Genomic DNA, 19,938 nt, shown 5'->3' on the forward strand with positions numbered 1-19,938 from the left:
TTCTATGCCACTTATCCTCACTAGAGTCACATGGGAATGCTGGAGCCTATCCCAGCTGTCTTTTGGCAAGAGGTGGGGTACATCCAGGACTGGATCCAGTCCAAACAAAAGGATCGTGCTGCATTTATGGAACAAAAGACTATAAAAAGACGATGTCTATTATTAACATGAGCTTTTAGGAGACAAATGAATTTCCTGTTTCCCCTCCCCCTCCCTTCCTGTCCTGTGGCATTCCTGAGGCCTGGTGGGTGGGTGGGTGGTTGGTGGTGGAGGTGTGGGGGTTGAGGGGGTTTTGCGTTGTGACACACAAGAGAAAAGATCAGCGCTTTCGTCCCACTTTTTGGGCCCCGGGTGCCAAAACTCTGGCCGCCTGTGAAACCACACGCCATTTCCTTGGTTAACACTGGAATCTTTTGACGCATTTTATTTTGGAAAATTGTGAGCACACACACACACACACACCCACACACACACGTTCCTCTCCAGGATCCGGGTATTAATTAGAGAACAAGCTGCTCCAGTCAGACCTCCAGCTGAGGGGAATGTTTCGCTTGGCAAAACACGGACCTTCATGGCTCCCTGTCTCTTTTTTCCCTACTTAGGCTTGGAAAAAGACATCTCAATGTGGCATGAAGCCATCATGTGAGTGTGAATACTCAGTCATGCTGTCCCTAGCGCGACCCCAGACATTATCATATGTTCCCATCGGAAACAAAAGACAGCCAATTACGGTAAGAGGCTGCTGATGGATGTTGCAAAGAATCCCACCAGGGCACGTATGCTCATAACTCCATCAGACTCAGTCAGCTGGGAAATGGGAGGAGCAGGAAGAGGAGGTGTTGTCACGTGGATGTCATGCTATACTTTTTTTTTTTATTGTTAACACTTTGTTTTCCAAGAGGAACATATTTTTAGAACATGCTGAGGTCCAAAAAAAAAGTCGCACTTGGAACACACCAGAGACTGTAAAAACCAAGCCCCATTGAACACATCCCTCATGATACTACAGCCTAGCAGACAACAACAATGTATAGCAACAACGCTCTCCCATTCACTTTTATTTTGGACACAGTAAATCTATAAACTGTATTTAATTCTAGAGGAGCCAAAGTGGAGACTGTGGAGTTGAAAATTGTAACGTCCACTTCAGAGCGAAAGGCGCAGCAACACGGTAAGCTAAAGTTAGCATGTTAGCTTTTCAATTGTAATCTCGAACAATGAGCGACCAGAAGTGGTTCTTCTCAATGAAAATACTACTTAATATAATATATATACATAAAAATCACAATAGTAACTCCAAACAATAAAAATAGATCCTGTCTGTTCAGAAAAGAAAACGCAGTTACAGTATGTAGTGTATTGTTAAACATGTACATTATCCTATCACTGTAATACTGTCTGTCCAACATTTACCAAAATGTTGACACTTAGTATCTGTAAGTGTGTACCGTTTTGCTCTGTTTCATTATATATTTACTTTGCCGACCGTAAGTGTTGACTGTTGGGATAAAGGCTCTGCTGCACCGCCACACTGGGGCTGCGGTATCTGGTTTAGAAACCATGGCTTTTGTGCCTTCATTCATATTAGTTATTTGCTTGCTAACTGTTAGCCCTCAGAGAGGCTGACAGGAGGGTTCACTCTCTGTTCATTCCACTATCGAACCCATGTGCATAGACACATTGCACACAGATACTCTTGTCATGCAGCCTCTGTGGTACAAAGAGACGACTTGTACATAACAATTTATCAATTTTAGTTGTTTTTAACGTTTGATTAATGGATGTATTTATTATCGTGACAGGCCTACGTTTCCTCCCACATTCCAAAAACATGCTAGGTTAATTGACGACTCCAAATTGTCCATAGGTATGAATATGAGTGTGAATGGTTGTTTGTCTATATGTGCCCTGTGATTGGCTGGTGACCAGTCCCGGGTGTACCTCGCCTCTCGCCCAAAGACAGCTGAGATAGGCTACAGCATTCCCATGCGACCCTCGTGAGGATAAGCGGTAGAAAATGAATGAATGTCTTTATTTGATATCCATCCATTTTCTATACTGCTTATTCTCATTAGGGTCCTTGGGGTACGCTGGAGCCTATCCCAGCTGACTTAGGGCACGAGGCGGGGTACACCCTGGACTGGTCGCCAGCCAATCGCAGGAGTCTTAATGTGAGACTTGAAATTTAAGACTTAAGACTTGTAATACATTGACTTCACAAAAAAGAGTGAAAATTAGAAAAAACACAACCGGCAACTAAATGCATTGATAATTATAAAATTATAAAAATTATTAAATTTTAATTCTAAAAGATATTTATAATACGTGTATGCTATCATGCATTCCAAAGCATTTTAACTATAACCTATAGGGCGTGTCACAAATGTAATTTAAAACACGACAGCTGACTTTCAATCTTCGACTCTTCGAAGGTAAAGTCAATTTCTATTTCTCATTCAATCAACAAGAGAAGTAAACTCTCAAACGTATATGGCGCTATCTACAATCACGCTCTCACCACATTAACTGAACCCAACATAAGCAAGCCCTTTGGTGACGGAGGCAAGGAAAACCCACAAACAGGACCAAAACCACCGCCCCCTACGTCTTACTTTTTTCTGTCCCTGTCCTCTTGAAGTGACCTCCATTATTGCAATGTGAGCCTTGAGGAGAATCCTAATAAGCAGCTGGCACACACAATCAGAGGATGGGCGGGCACGGGTTGGGGGTTGGGGGGGGGGGGTAAAGGACAAAAACAGCAGCATTTATCACACCTACAATAGAGTGTGTAAACCTTCCATTCATGTGTAGCCTCCAGCAAACCATCTGCCTTTGACAGCAGGTGTGCACCTGGAAATAAAATCCGGTTAACAGTTCGTTTTTGGATCAGTGCCTTTTAAAAGGTCACGGCAGAAGCTTTGAGGGTTGCCAGGTCTGCTCTCCCTCTGACTGGAAGCCTCCGCAAAGTGAGGTCACACCAGGATGAGCTTGCCCGAGCGTCATGGTTACCTCTGCACATTCATTCATTTGCTTTTCCCACCAGCAGGGCCACCTCACGTTTGTTTTTCACATGATTTTAGGACCTTTAGAGAGTTGACACTTGGTCCTCCTCAGACGGACCTTTTTTTGCTCTTGCGGGTCCGCTGGGCATATCCTCCCACCAGAGGCCTTGTCAGGAAGATAATGAGTCATCTTGTGCACAAAACACACTACACAGTGACTTGTGTGTGTGTGTGTGTGTGTGTGTGTGAACATTCTGCTGGGTAATTGCAGAGAAACGGGCTAAGGTTCAGCTCGTAATTAAAGGACCCTGATGTGGATTCTCTGTATGTTTATTTCCAAAGCGTCCACGCATAACTTTAAATATTGCATACGTTGCTCGGCGGCTCGCTTTGATTTCCTAATGAGCTCCTCCTTACCTAATTAAAGTCAAACAAAAAGCCCAAATTGGAAGAGTCAAGAGGGAGTGAAGGGAGTGGGGGTGGGAAAAGATGCTTGCAAGACATTTATGCCCTTTGTAATGGATCTGTTTTCATCCAATTATAGTGAGTCATTGGGCAAGGAACCTAAGTGAGAGTTCAAATGGACACTATATGCCTTTTTAGGCCTGTCAATCAACTATGAATAACAAGAAAAATCATGTAGCATAAAACACGATATAATTTTAGATTACGGTTGTTGTAAACCTACCAATCTATTTCCACAAATTCTTTTAGAGGTGTACACAAGGAAGAATCGACCCCCAAATGTACCTCCAAAATTGGCGAAAAACTCTGTTATTCATGGTATATTTTTGTAGTTCTAATCTCCAACTAATGCTCGTGCATATGAATAAGTACAACAGAGATGAACGCCCTCCAGACACAATAGGAGCAAAGAAAGTATGGTAACCTTCCGTGGAACAGCAAGGTCGACTTCCATCTGGGTCCCTCGTGTGAGATCCATCAACACTTCACCAAAAATGAGATGACAAGAGGAGTTTGTCGCAGTGCTCATTAGTCGAGCCAATTGTCATATACTGTATCAGCAGTGCTACCGTTTGTTTAATTTTAGAAACTCTCAGCTCTCGGTATGAGGGAATGCACTTCTACACCAATGACAACTACAATTAGATTTTTTAAATTTTTGAATGTAGAATTTTGTAGGTAAAGTAAATGAAATAAAAATACAATTAAATGTGAAACTATTCATTTCACTAATTTCTTATAGATAATTATTATAGTTTCACATACAGAAAACCAAATAATTATAATTGCAGAATGGATGGAACTGCAGACTCCCTGTACATCCTGGTGAGATCAAATTCAATAGCGTTTCTCTCCTTCTTTATCAAATTTCCGGCACTCACAACTTTCTTTGGCCCCGTGGCAGGTTATTGTGCAGTCACACTCAATAGAAAATGTTTGTTGGGAAAATTGTAAAAATATTTATCAAAAACTAGTGTATTAAAACCAAGGTCTGAGTGGACATGTTTTTGCTATGCTCTTTCTTGTCAGTCAGTGGTTGAGTATTGAAAGGAATTAAAACAGTTTGAACTCAAACAATGCACAACGATGAGCGAGTTCAAGCAATACAAGCAGTTGATGTTTGCTAAATACAAGGATGAAGAATCTTGAACCAGTCATGATGTGCTATATATATCACTATATTGACACTTACTATGGTACCCATTATGTCATTGTATGGTCATATCACCTCATACTTCAGTATGTCAAAAAAAATAAATAAAACATATATCAGAAAGGCAGGAAGTGAACAAATGTAACAGTTACTGATTGTAAAAGTACCAGATGGAGGGGTAGGATACAATAAACTTTCTTCCTACTCCTTTTGGACATGTGGAACTGTGAACTGATTATGTGATGCATTCAATTGTAATCTGATGCACGTTGAGCCATCTCTTGGCTGATTATGTTGCTTTGAACTACGAGTTAAAATTTGTGTTACTAGCTGCTGGTTACCGACATAGCATAGCCGAGGACAGCTATTTAGGGGCTTGTGTTAGTGTCACCATTGACTGAAAATGAGAATGGATCTAAATAGCTTTAGTAGCGCTAGCATTAGCAGTGTGCTAGCTTGTCACTGGGAAAGATTTTTAACGCATCGGCAAAATGTACATTATAGTGATCTATTTTATTTTTTATGTATGGCGTAAAAGTCTGACATGACCAACATCAAATTAAAAGCACTAAATGAATACGAACCCACCATCCACCAGTACAAGCCTGGAGTTTGCTTTTAGAGAGGTGCACAAATATGAGTATGAACACTCAATAAGGTCATCAAACCTTACCTTAATGCATTCCCACATGGTATTAGCATTTGGGACCAAATATGGGGTGAAAGAAAAACAGGAAAATGGTGCGTTCCAGGACTGTCAAACAAAGTGGGATAGGTGCGTATCCAATCGCTTAATGCAAAGAGATTAACATCCTTACTTATTATAGATAAAATCATCTTTCTATCTGTGATTAATTATGAGTTAACAATGCATGGGATCACAATGAAATAGTTCAATTGATTGACAGCCCTAATTAAAACCAAACAGAATGTAAACATTTCAGTTTTTTTAATAATTATTATACGTTTGATCTAAAATCTAAACAGAAAAGTGGCATTATAAAGATAAATGATTGTAAATGATACTAGGTTCCATAGTGTTCAGTCTTGTGAGGACGCTACAGGTTCAACTGGGCCAGAAAACAGGACCAGTTTAACCTCAGTGACTTCATTTTCCATGTTGGTTTCAAGCCCAAAGGCTCATCCATATTCAAATGTGCGTCATCAGCTTTATTGTAGCGTGTTTACCAAACATAAAGTACAACAACAACGCTTCCTCACCCGTGGGAGTGATCCGCTCTGCTGGAACACGGCGACATCGCCCACATGTTTTTTTTTTTTTTCTAGTGTCTCTATTATCATCTGTTGTCCTACCTGAGAAATGGCAACTGTAACTATGTGTAACATTTTATTTTAGAAATGCTAAAGACTTTAGGGAATAAGAATTTAATGGATCCAACTTTGACTTTCTTTCATTAGAACCAGCCTAATGACTTGTATTGAACAGCTTTGATCCTACATAAAATGGACTACAAGGTGACCTTTGGGAGCTTAGGGATTTGGTGGGGGTGTGGGGTGTCTTAGGGGATGGATGTGGACTATGTTTGCTCTCCCTCCTCCTCCTCCTCATCATTTACTATCACTCACTTCTGTATGCAGAAGGAATAAATGGGACCTCTGCAGCTCTTTCATTGTTTAAACACACATGGCCCACTTGTGATTTTGACCTTGAAATCGCAGCCTTAAAGGAACAGTGATGAATATTAATTTTGCTCATATGTTCCCCTACAGGTTTAAAGTGTTCTAACATCAGCTGAGGGGGTAGGTGTGTGGAGCAGAATGAATGCAAAAGTCAACTCAAGCAATTTCAGTGGAGATGTGAAGCACGGACAAAGTAAGATATTTTGTGTTTTCATTTTTCTTGGAAATTCAAGGTTAACCCTTAAATAATAAAGGGATACCCTTAAACTTCCCATATAGTGGGTTAGACCAGCCTTTGACTATTAGTGCAGACCTGCCAACGTGTATGAATTTGTTGTACTTAGCATGCAATTTGATCTTTTCCTTTGAAAAGGAAGAAACATTCATTCATTTTCAACCGCTTATCCTCACGAGGGTCACGGGGGATGCTGGAGCCTATCCCAGCTGTCTTCGGGCGAGAGGCGGGGTACACCCTGGACTGGTCGCCAGCCAATCACAGGGCACATACGTATAGACAAACAACCATTCACACTCACATTCATACTTATGGACAATTTGGAGTCGCCAATTAACCTAGCATGTTTTTGGAATGTGGGAGGAAAGCAGTGAGGTCTGCACGCTAACCACTTGACCGCCGTGCAGCCTGAAAAGGAAGAAACAGAACTATAAAATAATGATCAAATGAGTTTAAATTTAGGGATGTCCAGATCAAGTTTTTTTTTTTTATCCCTTAGTAAGAGTCATTTGATTTTGGGTATCGGCCGAGAACGAATCCCGATCCGATACTTCTATAAATATAATGCATTAAAAAAAATAAGGCAGAAGTAAGAAACAGATCCAAGGTGACATACTGTAGGTGGAGGTGAACACTCTATTGGGTCCTTGAACTGAAGATTGAACCAATGTGTAAAAGTAAAAGACATCATACATTGTTAAGGTACAGCGATTACATACAGTACCATTGTTCTATAAATGGATTCCTTGGTGCGACTATGAGGGGACATCTGTCTCATCCGAGGACATCCACTTTAGTCCCATCCGGAGGAAGTGACCGAGCCGAGTCGGACATCACGGCTTGAGTGGTGCGCCGCTATAAATAACAACGCAGCTTCAGCTCTTAGCCCAGCGCTGACAAACCTAATAAAACAAGTCGGCTGTTCATTTAAAATGTCAGCTGAAGACGCCGGCAGAGCGAATGACGAAAAAGCTCCGCTTAGTCACGACTGCTCGCTGCCAAATAAACCTAGTATGAGTGTTTCTTTGCTGGTAAGTGCACTAATGGGGAATATCAGCTGCTGCCATGACGTGCTTTTGTGGCTTCCAAATTCCACGGAAGCAGTGTGATGCTCTGATTAGCACCCGGGAATACAACCATGAGTCATTTGAGTGAATGAAAGAAGAATCTGTTGTAGCGCTGCTGTCGTTAATGATCACGCAACAGGTTAATCTTTCACATAACTTCAAATCAAGGAAGGTGCACAGTAATATTGATACCTCAGATACCAGATCTTTAGACTGTAAAACTGATTCTTAGATGAAAATATTGATACTTTGATACGTCAGTCATTTAATATAGTAAGTTACAGCCACTTGTAGTTTCCCTATGGGGCAAATATGAGCTCCACACTAACCGCATTGCTTGTATGTTTAAAAGACAAAATGTCCCTGTGGTAAAAAAGTTACATTTGGAGTCTGAAGACCAGAGGTTAGGGCTAGCTTAGCGGCCGCCAGTGTGGAACCAAAGATGCCCGGAAAGTCAAATGACCATGAGATTGAAAGGTGAGCGATCACATACAACACATAAGCTGTTGTCAATTGACTGCACATTTTACAGACTATTATTCATGACACGTGCTTCCCTTGTCAACTCGATACGGGATGCGTACTTTTATCTACTCACACATGCGTGAGTACATGAAAAATGTACTTGCAGTCTGGAGTCTCACCTGATAGCAAACCGTGGGAAGCAACACATTCTACAAGTGACTGCTCCCATGACAAAACCTGAGATCATTTCCTGTGACACAGGCGGCGTGCTGCCCGGAGCCTTAAAAGTGACACCAAGTGACCCCTTTAAGACCCTTTAAGACCACACAACCGCAATCTGGACAGGCGGAGGCTGGAAATAGACCAACTACTGTGTGTGTGTTTATGTGTGTGGCAGCTGATTGTTCTCAATTTGAAAAGAGAGAAATGAAGTCACTCTGGTTTCTCCTCTTGACGCATTCAAGTGTCCCGTCGTTGAAGTAACACAACGGTACAGCACGAAAACCTTCTTGTTTTGAAAAGGGCCTTTTCAGGGAGCGATTGCCTAACTTTCTGAACAGTTGACTTAGTGTAAAGTCACTTCCTGTGCCAGACGCAGCATGGATGACATCATCGTCTGCTTTAAGCTGGACTGTGGTAGAGCCAAGTGTGGTTAAATTACAGAGTGTGTAACTAGGGAAAGACTGCAGGCGGGCCAAACATGCAGTCGTATAGCGTGGAGACAAAGTAGGCGGGTGGGGAGGGGCGCTACAGTTTATTAGACGCCGTAACTAAGAGATTTTTCTATTTGTTTGGAAGCATTCACTGAGATCTCGCCTGGAGAAAGGTTAACAAAAGAACCATTTTGCCTTTGATGGAATCCCAACTTGGCTCTGTAATTTGGGAGTTTCTCCAAACAAGTCATGTGTGTAACAACTGAAGGAGAATTCAACATGTCAGGCGAGGAGAAAGTCGTGTGACATCAAAGTGCCTCATTTGGTGTCCCCTTTCATCCAAGTGGACGAGGACTCCTCGCTCGCTCAGTGAGTGACTGTGGTGCACGTTTACGCCGGTTTCAGATTTGCACCAATGAGAGAGGGCCCCAGTACAGGATGGGATCAGAAATGGTAGAAGTTGTTCATGGGTGCTGCGAGCAAAGCACAGCAGAGCGGTGCCGATCTAAGGTCTCAGATGTCCGATAATGTCACACGAGACAATCGCTTGTTTGAGGCTCGGCTCCCTCGGGAGCATCTTTGATGTGGGAACAGCGGAGGAGGCGACTCGCTCTGAAAAATTCCCACAAAGCCACAGTGTAGGCAGAGCTCTCATTAGTCCAGTTTCCACCAAGCCAGCACACTCCAATGTGGTACACTGTGTTGTTTCCATTGGGACCACATTGTCAGAAAGCTAAAGGACTCCTGCCATCCCTGTTATTTTTATTTTGGATATAACATCTGCTTCTAAATGGCTGATATAGTCCAAATAAGTCATTATTCACTATATAATTAATCAACCATTGTCAAGGATTTTAATCCATCTATCCGTTTTATACCGCAATACGAGTGGCAAGAGCCAATATCCACTGTCCTTCCAATATTTTCCGGGTCAGACACCAAAACCCAATAATTATTGGATAATGCGGCAGCCTACACAGGTCATAAAATTTCCTCCTTTAGTCAAATAGTCCACCATCCATTTTCAATGGATTCTGCTGAGAGATGAAACATGAGGAGTACCGTGCAGAACCATGCAGTACTAGAAGTCACATTACTGGTAAGAAGTATTTTATTTATTATTGGTTAGCTTCAGTAAACAATGTTATTAAAAAAAAGAAATTCAGAGACTTAGTATTATATTGTAAAATGTTTGCTTAAAAATACATGCATTTAGTTGTATTCAGTAATTTTAAAAAACGATTACAATAAGTATTCTCTAATAAGGAATCATATCTGCGTTGTGCAATCTTTCCTTATAACAGAAATTCCTTATGTGGGAAATATCTACGGTACATGTTTTGTATGAACGTGCAAGTATGTTAACAAAATACATGTGTAAAAACACAAGCAATAAAATGCAAAAATATATTGTCCAAAAACTGGTCATAAAACAAAAACTGACTTTGTATCCCGCTTTGCTTAATCAGATGCATTTCACTCCACGGTGATTAGATCTACAGGATGTAAATGTAAACGAATAAATTTACAATCTTTCGCAATTACAGTAAAACTCATCTGATGATGGAATATCGCAAAGCGGACATAGTTCACTCATAGTATTGAGTGGGGCTTGTTTGAGTTTGCGCTACTGCGGGCTTCCAGGTTCCGGGTACGGGAACTTCCATTTTAAGGAATCGATCGTCAATGTAATATAGTAGTAGAAAATTTAATGCATGCGTTTTTTTTCCAGAGTTACGTTTGACAGAGGTGCGTAGGTGGGAATATTTACTGAATATGGCTTATGGACATACATTTTATATTTTGTAGCTTTCTAGGCTCTATTCCCGACCCCTGCTCTATGAGGACTCACGTTACTCCCAAGTTTTAAACTGGACTCAATTTTGGGTACATAAATTGGTAAAGGAATTTTTTTTTAAAGAAAAAAACCCAATAAATGGCAGTCGCAGTTGAAATCATACAATAATTGATGCAATGGAGAGACCAGCGATGTTGTTTGGTCTCGAGACAGTGCCACTAAGGAAAAGACAGGAAGCAGAACGTACATCAGAGGAACATTATATGTTAGAGGCCTTGGAGATAAAGTCAGAGAGGCCAGACTGAGATGGTTGGGACATGTCCAGAGGAGAGATAGTGAATATTTTGGTAGAAGGATGCCTCGTTTAGAGCTGGTAGGTAGGAGGTGTAGAGGAAGACCAAAGTGGAGGTTTATGGATGTATTGGCGGAGGACATGAGGGTAGTTGGTGTGAGAGAGACAGATACAAAAGACAAAGTTGGATGGAGGAGATTGATTTCCTGTGGCGACCCTTGAAGGGAAAAGCCTAAAGAGAAAGAAGAAGAAGAAGAATTGGTGCAATGCTACACATGCCATCTTGGACTCCAAGCAAGGAGAAACTATGTTGGCCCAAAAATATCAATTCTGGACTGGATCCTGGGAGTTGTATAGGACACTCCAAAAAAACAACATAACAGTATTAGACGTGTGTACATTCACTCTAAAAACTCATTGACTCAGGTCATTATGATGAGGTTGTTGCTAGGCAGAACTTGTGCCCCATAGACCATGATTTAGCCTGGATGCTCAATGTTGAGAAAAGTTAGCGTAAAGTTCACCATCCATTATGAAATAAGCAAAAGGAGAAGTTATTCATCTTATTTAAACTTGTGAACTCCAGATGGGAAAAAAAAATCCAACCTTACTTCATCAGCTCGGTTGAAAACAATATGACAACTTCTGCCATTCTCTCCCTCCCACCGTCCCCCCCTCCTTCTCCTCATACTGGGGGAAAGTTCAACAACCTCTCTCTGGCAACCAGCTGATTTTCATTGAGAGGTATGTGAGGAATGCATTGATGTGGGGAAACAAACAAGTGGTTTGAGGCCATGATACGAGCTGCACAGAGAGAGAGCTTCTATAGATAAGCCAGTCTGCAGTCTGTGAGAGAATGGAAGCGGGCGGCTGAGGGAAAAGTATATTTGCATGATGTAACCGAGTAACTTCATCTAAACATTCTTCAGGCATGAATCACTGATATCTGATGCCATTCATGTCTTTTTTGTACTCCAGTGACTTCTATGTGGTTTGTTTGAACAGCACAAACCTTCGCCGTTTGTAGTTTGCTTTTACTGGTCCAAATCAGTTGATCTGTTGTTAAACTTTGTGTGGTTTCTCATAAGACAGTCCGAATTCCAAGTGTACTGATAAGTCACTGTTTTAATCTCGTTACTTCTTGTCATGGTTATGCATTTTTGGACCATTTGGGAGTTAGTTTAGAACCATCTAGAACTGGATGAATAGGTTTGCAGACCGAACCAAGCAAGAAAAAACCCTTGGTCTTTACGTTTATACACTCGATAATTTTTAACTCTAAAAAAAAAAACATTACCATAATACCTCTTTACATGATCTAGGACCAGTTGATGTATTCCGTACCATAATTCATGTTCACACCTAACCAAACATACTGGGAAATTTACTAGGAAAACAAAAACCAGTGTAAACATTGCCAATATATAAGCACACTTAGACAGTATTCAGACTTGCCATTTGGTACTCTGTTTTGGACCAAAGGCAGAAGTGCACTGAATCACACATTTGGTCCTAGTTTACCAAAGGTTTACCCAGTAACATGTATGCATGAAGCCATAACCCGATGGACAGATGAACTGCAGAACAATCAGAATCAGAACAATTGCACCAAAGTCCACTTTAACCACACCAAACCTGAGAAGATTAACTCATTTTTGGCATTTTAAGCTTGTGCTTACACTGGTCCGTGTTCTTGGCAGCGTTCACTCAAAATTAGAGTGTAGGATTCACACTTGATCAGTTTTTCTAACCAAACCAAACCTGGAAATTGTGAACACAGTCTTAATTTGTCATCTAATTAAGACAAAGCAAAGCAAAGTCCAAGGCATTCTTGGATGTTCTTAACAACTTTTTGGTTAACTAGAACCAAAATTCTAAGCCATGGTCTCACACCCCATGCTTCTAGATAAATGTTGTACCAAGTATTCAAAGCTGTATAGTCACTTCCTGTATCTGTAATGACCCCTATGTTTTTGCCCTTTTACAGTGTACTGATTCAAAACAGTCCTGTTCTAAAAGGTTACGGAGTGTGACATGTGGATGGTTACACGAGTACATTACTTTGCAGTCATCAGACAGCATCAGCTGAGAATCAGATGATTGTTGAGTCAGATGACTTAAAACAGGACAACTTGTCTCCTGCCTTTTTCAGAACAGCAAGAAAAAATGTTGACTATTTGCTGTTTCGACCCCGATGCTCACATGATGTAGCTTTGCAAGAAAGTCCAGGATGTTTAAGCCAGGAATATGTCCTCATTTCTTCACCTTCTGGATATGTATGCGCTCAAATGACATTTTAAAAAGCAGCAAATGAGGATTAACTACCATTCATCAGACAAGCCAGCTGAATCTTTTCAAATTATGTTGATTAAATTGAGGTATTTTTTACAGCAGTGTGCCATTAAAAAGTGAAAGACAAATGAATCACTTTATAGGTCAATTTGTAGACTTAATTAGAAGTAGGTGTTTCTGGACTCGCTGGCTTCCTACGCCCTCGTCTAGACATGTCGACATGTCCTCTGAGTGGCAAGATGACACAAATGAATCTGGGACGTTGTAAAAAAAAAAAAAAAAGTGCTCTGACAGAAGATACATACATGGCAAGCGTAGTATATTGTCAAGGAAAAAAATTGAAGTAAAAACAGCTTTGAGGGAAAATAATTTGTCAAGTCCTTTCCTTTCCAATTCCTGCCATGTTCTTTGAAGTAGGCATCATTATTTGAAGTTGCAATGACAGGCCGACAAGCAATTAAAAGTGTGCACCTTGAGTGAAATTGATGCACTACCACACGGCCTTCGGCCCGTGTGAACGCGCCCGTCAACACCCACCCCCCGCCGTCAGTAGGGGAAGTCCTTTCCATGGCTGGAACGTTCATGATGAATTCAGGGTTCCAAATTATTCAGATTATTCCGAAGCTTGTCAGAAGGCACCGCCTGTACACTAGCTGGCCACCAGTCGTAGCCAAAACACAGTCCTTTGATTTATTTTGATTTGGAAGGATAAAATAATACATAAATGTGTATTTGTGAGAAACATTTCATGTAGATTTTTTACTTCACTTTCTTAGGATGTAAATAAAGAAAAACTTTGTAACCTAACTTTGTATTTATGTATTTTATTTACATCTAATAATGAATCTGCTCTTCTATTTGCTTTGTTCCGTTTGTCATCCACGTGCCCAAACCTCCAAATAATTATAAGTTACCAAACATTTGGAAGGGAGTGTAGTTGTGCGCCTTGTAATGCTCCACAACTGTAGTATTTGATGTCATTAGGTTGTGCAAGTGTACCTAACGGAGTGCATATACAGTTCAATTAAAGGGGACCTACTATGCTCATTTTTCGACCCCTTGTATTGAGCTGTGGTCACCTATAGAGCAGCTACACACAATAACCTGCACAGAAAACCTTTTTACATTTTGCAGATTTTATTCCAGCTATAATTTATTCCACCCATGACCCGCCTACGGGCATGCCCACTCTGCTGCGTGCTTCCTAACTATGAACCATATAAGGAATTCCGTCCCTCTGTGACATCACAAAGGGTCAGTTTTACCACGCCTTTTTGAAACCGAGTGATTTGAGCCATCTCAAACTTCTTTCAGGGCTCACTTTAAACCTCATTATCTGAAATTTTGGCATCGTTTAACACAAGAATACAACATTCTTGTGGCCAGAAAGGAATCAATACAAAAAAACATACTAACAACGGATGATATCACTTGCTGCCCTCTGGACAGATTCAATTTCCAGATGCAGGAAAGGACAACATTGCAGGGATATTATTTACTGCCTGGAGATCATGTGACTGCATTTTTGGGGGAAGGACATTTGGCAGAAAAAAAAACAATAACCCCTTACTGTTTATTAATGGCTAGTTGCACCGGGTAATCCCAGCGGTGGTAATGATACAGTGTGTGCGTGCATGTGTGTGTGTGTAAGGCACCCCGGGGCCATCTGCTCCCCGCCACGCTCACATGTCATACTGTGACAACACGGCCTTATTGATTCACACCGCCACATCCGCTTGTGTGTGTGTACATGCTGACGTGCCACACGGTGAGTGTGTATGCACATGTGCGCCAGTTTGTGGACAGCAAATAATTGATTTGCACCACTACATCCGCTTCTGTGTTTGCTTGTGAGTGTATATGCATGCATATGTGTATGTGTTTAAACTGTTGCAAAGTTTAACAGGGTCTGTGCAGTTTAGATTATCAATGTGTATTAAGAACAGTTAGGAAAGATATGAAAAAAGTACAAAGCATGTTTAACAAACATACAAGAGATCAAACCACAGCAAATATTGTCATTGCAAATTAGCAAATTAGCAAATTGTCATTGGACACTCTTGCACCAGCACTTAATTGAGAATATTTTTGATCTCTTTTAAAAAGCCTAGTCGAGATGGGGGTACCCCCCCCCCTCAAAAAAGTAACTACAGGGGCAAGACAATTTAACCTTGCTCTATATATTGATATGCTGCACGGCTTGCGCGCTTGTGCCCGGTGGCAAAGTCAGCCGGCATCCCAGCGGGCTCCTCGTTATCCTGCTCCCACCATGACGGAAAAAAGGTGGAAAACCCCTCTCTTTCATCTGCCCCCGTCTCAAATGGATCATTATGACTTTTTTGTTTTGTTTTCTTCCCTTGCAGTTTATGGTGGTGTTTGATAAAAAAATAATGACCGTGCAGAAGCAAACTGCGCATTTAAGTGTAACATGACAATTAAAATGGCCGCATGGGGAAGCAAGTGATGCTACACCACCTCTAAATTTAGAGGCCTCTCACATGTCCCTGCATTTTTCAGCGATGTTACCTGACACTGAACGGCAGGTCTCAGGGTATTAGGCTGTTGTTTGGATGGATTTGGTGCATGAATGCATGTAAATAAGCACCAGAGCTTAGAGGGGGAGGCTACCTGAGGGTCATCCATTTAATGTCCAACTTTATATATTATTCATCCTTGTTTGTGTGTGTTCTTTCACTGCCTTTTAACCAGCTCCGACACATGTAACCTCATGAAACAGGAAGCTGGTGGAGAACTAGACAGGGTAATAAATGGAGATACACACGGAGACACCCTGCCTACTTTTGTTCCGGAATGATCATCTGACAAAAGACCAAAAAACGGCCCACACCCTTCATTGGCCACTCAGGAAAGAAACACCCAGCTCGTCTCTATTATTTATTTACAGTCTTGCTTCCCCCGGCAGACATTCCTGTGGCCCTCCTGAGGAGAGGACGCCCTGGAATATACAGTATTTTACTGGAAGCACATACACAGAACACCACAAATCACAATCACAAGCAGCCTTTAATGAGGCGTCTTCCAGGTGCATCTATGTGAAGTGCTCTCCTCAGACGCTCGGCATGTCTGGAATGTTTTAGGGCGGCATGAACAGAACAAAAGCTGAGGTATGCGGAGAAGAAATGGTAAAGTTGTTGCATCATTACAGTAGATAGAAAACCTTGAATTCTTAAAATGACGGACAGCTCAGACAAATAAACTGACTTCAGTGGAAGAAACAAAAACTTCATCATTCACAATAAATCACTGCACTGTCAGGACTAATGGTACTAGTCTAAATCAAAAAGACATCAGACTGGCACACAAGTTTGCTTCAAAACATTCATGCCTTCATTTTCTACTGCTTATCCTCATGTGCTGGAGCCTAGCCCAGCTGTCTTTGGGCGAGAGGTTGGGTACACCCTGGACTGGTCGCCAGCCAATTCCAGGGACAAACAACTATTCACACCACACTCACATTTGGAGTGGCCAATTAACCTAGCATGCATGTGGTAATGTTTAAAATATCTATCGATCTATCTATTGGAAAAATAATATACTGTTAGAGTCCATAGTTTTTGCCCTGAGCATTCCCACTTTGTTCAGGGGCCCTTGAACGCACCATGGTAGTGTGAAAGTTTCTCTGATGTTTGTCAGAAATGCTGATTCCAAGTATGAATGCATAGAGGTAAGGTTGGATGATGTTTGTATTTATTCGGCGTCGGGGCACACTGGCTGTTGCCCACACATTAAAAAAAAACGTCATCATCTTCTTCCTGGAAAACAAACTCCAGGCTGGTGAGTGCTTTTAATTTGATGTTGTTGGAAGTACTGGGACGACTATTATAGAGAATATTTGACTAGAGTTTTTTTTTTTAATAAGAGCATGAGACCGGAGTGTGGTATGCACATAACGCAACTGTATTCAAAAGACGTATTATTTTAGCCTTAGACATCGTGTTTTTCTCACCAACTTTACTCATTTCCTTATAGGGAAATGGGAGGAGGAGTGTGCCATTCAGGAACAAATGGCACACTGTTGATTAGGTTCCAGCTGCAAACAATCATAAATCGTTTAAGATCTTAAGCGGGTGAATCCCACTTAAAATTTCCTAGGAAGAAAAGTCTTCAAACTTATTGGTGAGTCAGGCTCAATGTCCTTACCAGAGCTACTAATCTCCAACTTATTTAACTGATTTCAGGACCAAAAATGGACTGCCACAGCCTCTGTGGCTGAAGGGTTAACACCGCCTCCCTCCTCCTCTTCCTCCTCCTGCTGGATTCCTCAGACAAGAATGCTAGGAACAAGCCTCTTTGTGCTTGGAGCATCTCTGGGGGACTTCGCATGTCTTCAATCCTTGAAAGGAACTCTTCATGTCAAGGCAGTCTGCAGAGGTACAGCCCGAAGGAAAGAAGGTTTCTGTGGGTGTCAACATGGTGGTAGATGGCAAGAGGCCGGTGAAGCAAAAAGGGTACAGCGAAGGGCTGCTTCAAACCCCACTGGGTTTATTCATTGTCACTACACAGCATTAGTCACACTAGCACAATCCAATGCCAGAGCTGTATGAAAAAAGGCCTTTACAAAGATAATGATGGTTATTTTGGTGAGCAGTTCATGACCTTTCCAAAGTGGTAATTGTTGTTTAAAAAGTCCTGATGACAAAATAAATAGGTATACAGCGGATGTGGTGTTTCTATTATATTGGTAACCTTATTTAGTTGTTGAGGGGTAACAAAAGAAACCAGCAACATTTAGTGAAGACCCTCAAACTGAAGGTGCAGATACAATGTTTTACGCCAAGCGGTGCAGTAACTAGCCATGTCCTGCAGATAGCGCTCATAACCTTATGCATCCTCCATTTTTGCTTCCATCAATGAGGCTATGAGTTAAATGGTCCACGACGAAGACATAAATTGGAGATAAGTGATGTTTTTATTTTTGCTCTCTTGCGGGTGTTTTAGATGCGCTTCCTTTTGTTATCCCACTTCAGCGCCACTCAACATGTCACCTAAATGGAGATTAATGACTTCCTTCACAATTCCAAATCCACTCAACCTCCTCAGGGGAGGGGAGGCGAGGCTTTGGGCGGGTGGTGGGCGGGGTTTGTCTGTCCAGATGCCCAAGTCTCACCTGTCAACTGGCATCAACGTGCATTGCCTTCCCCTGCACGCAGAAACAGACCACCTGGCAGCTTGCTGCATTCCTTTTGGCAACCTGATCTGAGTCCGTTAAAAAAGGCGCTCAGGTGCATTAACTCATTCCTTCCCTTTCTGGGAAAAATGGGGAGACATCACAGTACAGTCAAATTGGACTCCTTGTCAATGGTCTGTACTGTGGAACCACTGATGAGGAAGAAATTGAGGTGAGAAAAAATAAGGTGTGTCAAATATCCAGGACTTGTCACAAAAGATATATTTTAAAACCCCTTTTTCCATTTGAAGTAATCCCCATTGAGTCCAACATACTTTCCCAGCCTTCTCAGCCACGCCGTCATGCACTCGGATTATCCCAGGATTCTCTGCAGATCTGTTGTTTCGCCCATCTTGGTGATGAACCCCTTTAAGCTTGAGAAAGAGGGGGAAAAAATCCCATGGAGCCAGGTTGGGTGAGGAGAGGTTATGCTATGATACTGTTATGCTCAGGGCTTTGTGGCATGGCAAAGAAAAAATATTGTATTTGTCAAATAGAATAGATTTTTACATATTTATTTGGGAGAAGACACTAAACAGTGCTTATGACTTGTAAGGACATGAAAATTTCAAGCCTATGTATTCGGACTTGACTCGACCTGTCTTGACTTGAGACTCGCAGAACACTGACTTGCTCCCATCTTTGCTGTGTGTTTCCCCACACACCAAATGTTTCATTTCTATTGGGCACACGTTTTAACTAGAAGTGCATAGGACTCAAATGGGATTTCTTGACTCAACAACACTACTGTATATTTGGACTCCTATATGTGGTCCTCAAAACAATAGGACATGGAGAGCAGCTGACAGATGGCTGTTTCCACGTGACAATGTCCCAAATAGGTCGATTAGTCTCCACCTTTTTAGTTTTAAAAGCCAAAACAATGTTTATTGGTTGAACATCTGAGAGAACCTTTTTATAGAACATAATAACTACACAAATCCCTTTGCAGATGGTGAATAAGTTAACTAAATGGATGGAATCAATCCAAAATGGAGCAAATGTGGTACACTTTTCAAATATAGTCCACTGAAAGCTGATTAAAGATTAAAATAGGGGTCAGCTTATATGCAAGCAGCACAATTTGTCACACGGAAGTACAAATATGAAAAATTCTGGATTTAAAAAAACACCTTGCACACCCACTTCATTGTTACACCTGTACACCAATACAAGAACTGTATGGACAAATCTACCTTTACAAGAAAGCGGTGCTATTGTGGTTGTGGTTTGCAGTTGTATAAAACAGCACAGTATCATACACAAGTGGGTTCTTAATAGTTTCACCCTTAAAAGTAGAGATTTCAGTCCAAATGTAGCATTCATTTTGCAAAGGCACAATTCTCAATAGCGTTCTTGTTGTGTTGGATCTAATGTCGGGGCCATTGAGGATACTTAAACTCTATTCAAACTTTAACAACAAAAACAACTATTATATTGCAATCCCATGAAAAGATGCCCAGATGGGGGCATATGACTTCTCCCTTCAGTATTACTCCCTTTTTTTGTTCAGGACACCCTACTGCGACTAAAATGATGTCATAAATTAAACAGAAATCTCTTCTGTTTTTCAGCTCCTAAGGCAAAGACGCTAATCAGAGATCATCTACAAAACAGGAAAGCTTGGCTGTGAAGCACCTACTAAAACACAAGGTAAAGATCCTCTATTTGACTGGAGATCTGGGCT

The 19,938-nt window shown here is 41.4% G+C and overlaps 1 protein-coding gene and 1 long non-coding RNA gene across 3 annotated transcripts in view; one reads left to right on the plus strand and one right to left on the minus strand.

Annotated features, from left to right (window-relative positions):
- Positions 1-19,938, minus strand: part of bcl2b (BCL2 apoptosis regulator b) — a 28,868-nt gene that overhangs the window by 5,333 nt on the left and 3,597 nt on the right. The gene's annotated exons all lie outside the window — the stretch shown is intronic.
- On the plus strand, positions 1,043-19,898 carry LOC144898628 (uncharacterized). 2 transcript variants are annotated; one of them, XR_013627544.1, is made up of 4 exons: positions 1,043-1,171; positions 6,352-6,454; positions 17,263-17,455; positions 19,826-19,898. It is a non-coding gene; the product is annotated as an uncharacterized LOC144898628 (long non-coding RNA). The 2 variants fall into 2 exon arrangements; XR_013627543.1 differs by lacking the exons at positions 1,043-1,171; positions 6,352-6,454 and adding an exon at positions 17,013-17,200.

Source organism: Doryrhamphus excisus, linkage group LG6 (assembly GCF_037039965.1).
Source record: "Doryrhamphus excisus strain RoL-2023G ecotype Guam linkage group LG6, RoL_Dexc_Guam_v1.1, whole genome shotgun sequence".
Taxonomy (NCBI): Eukaryota; Metazoa; Chordata; class Actinopteri; order Syngnathiformes; family Syngnathidae; genus Doryrhamphus; species Doryrhamphus excisus.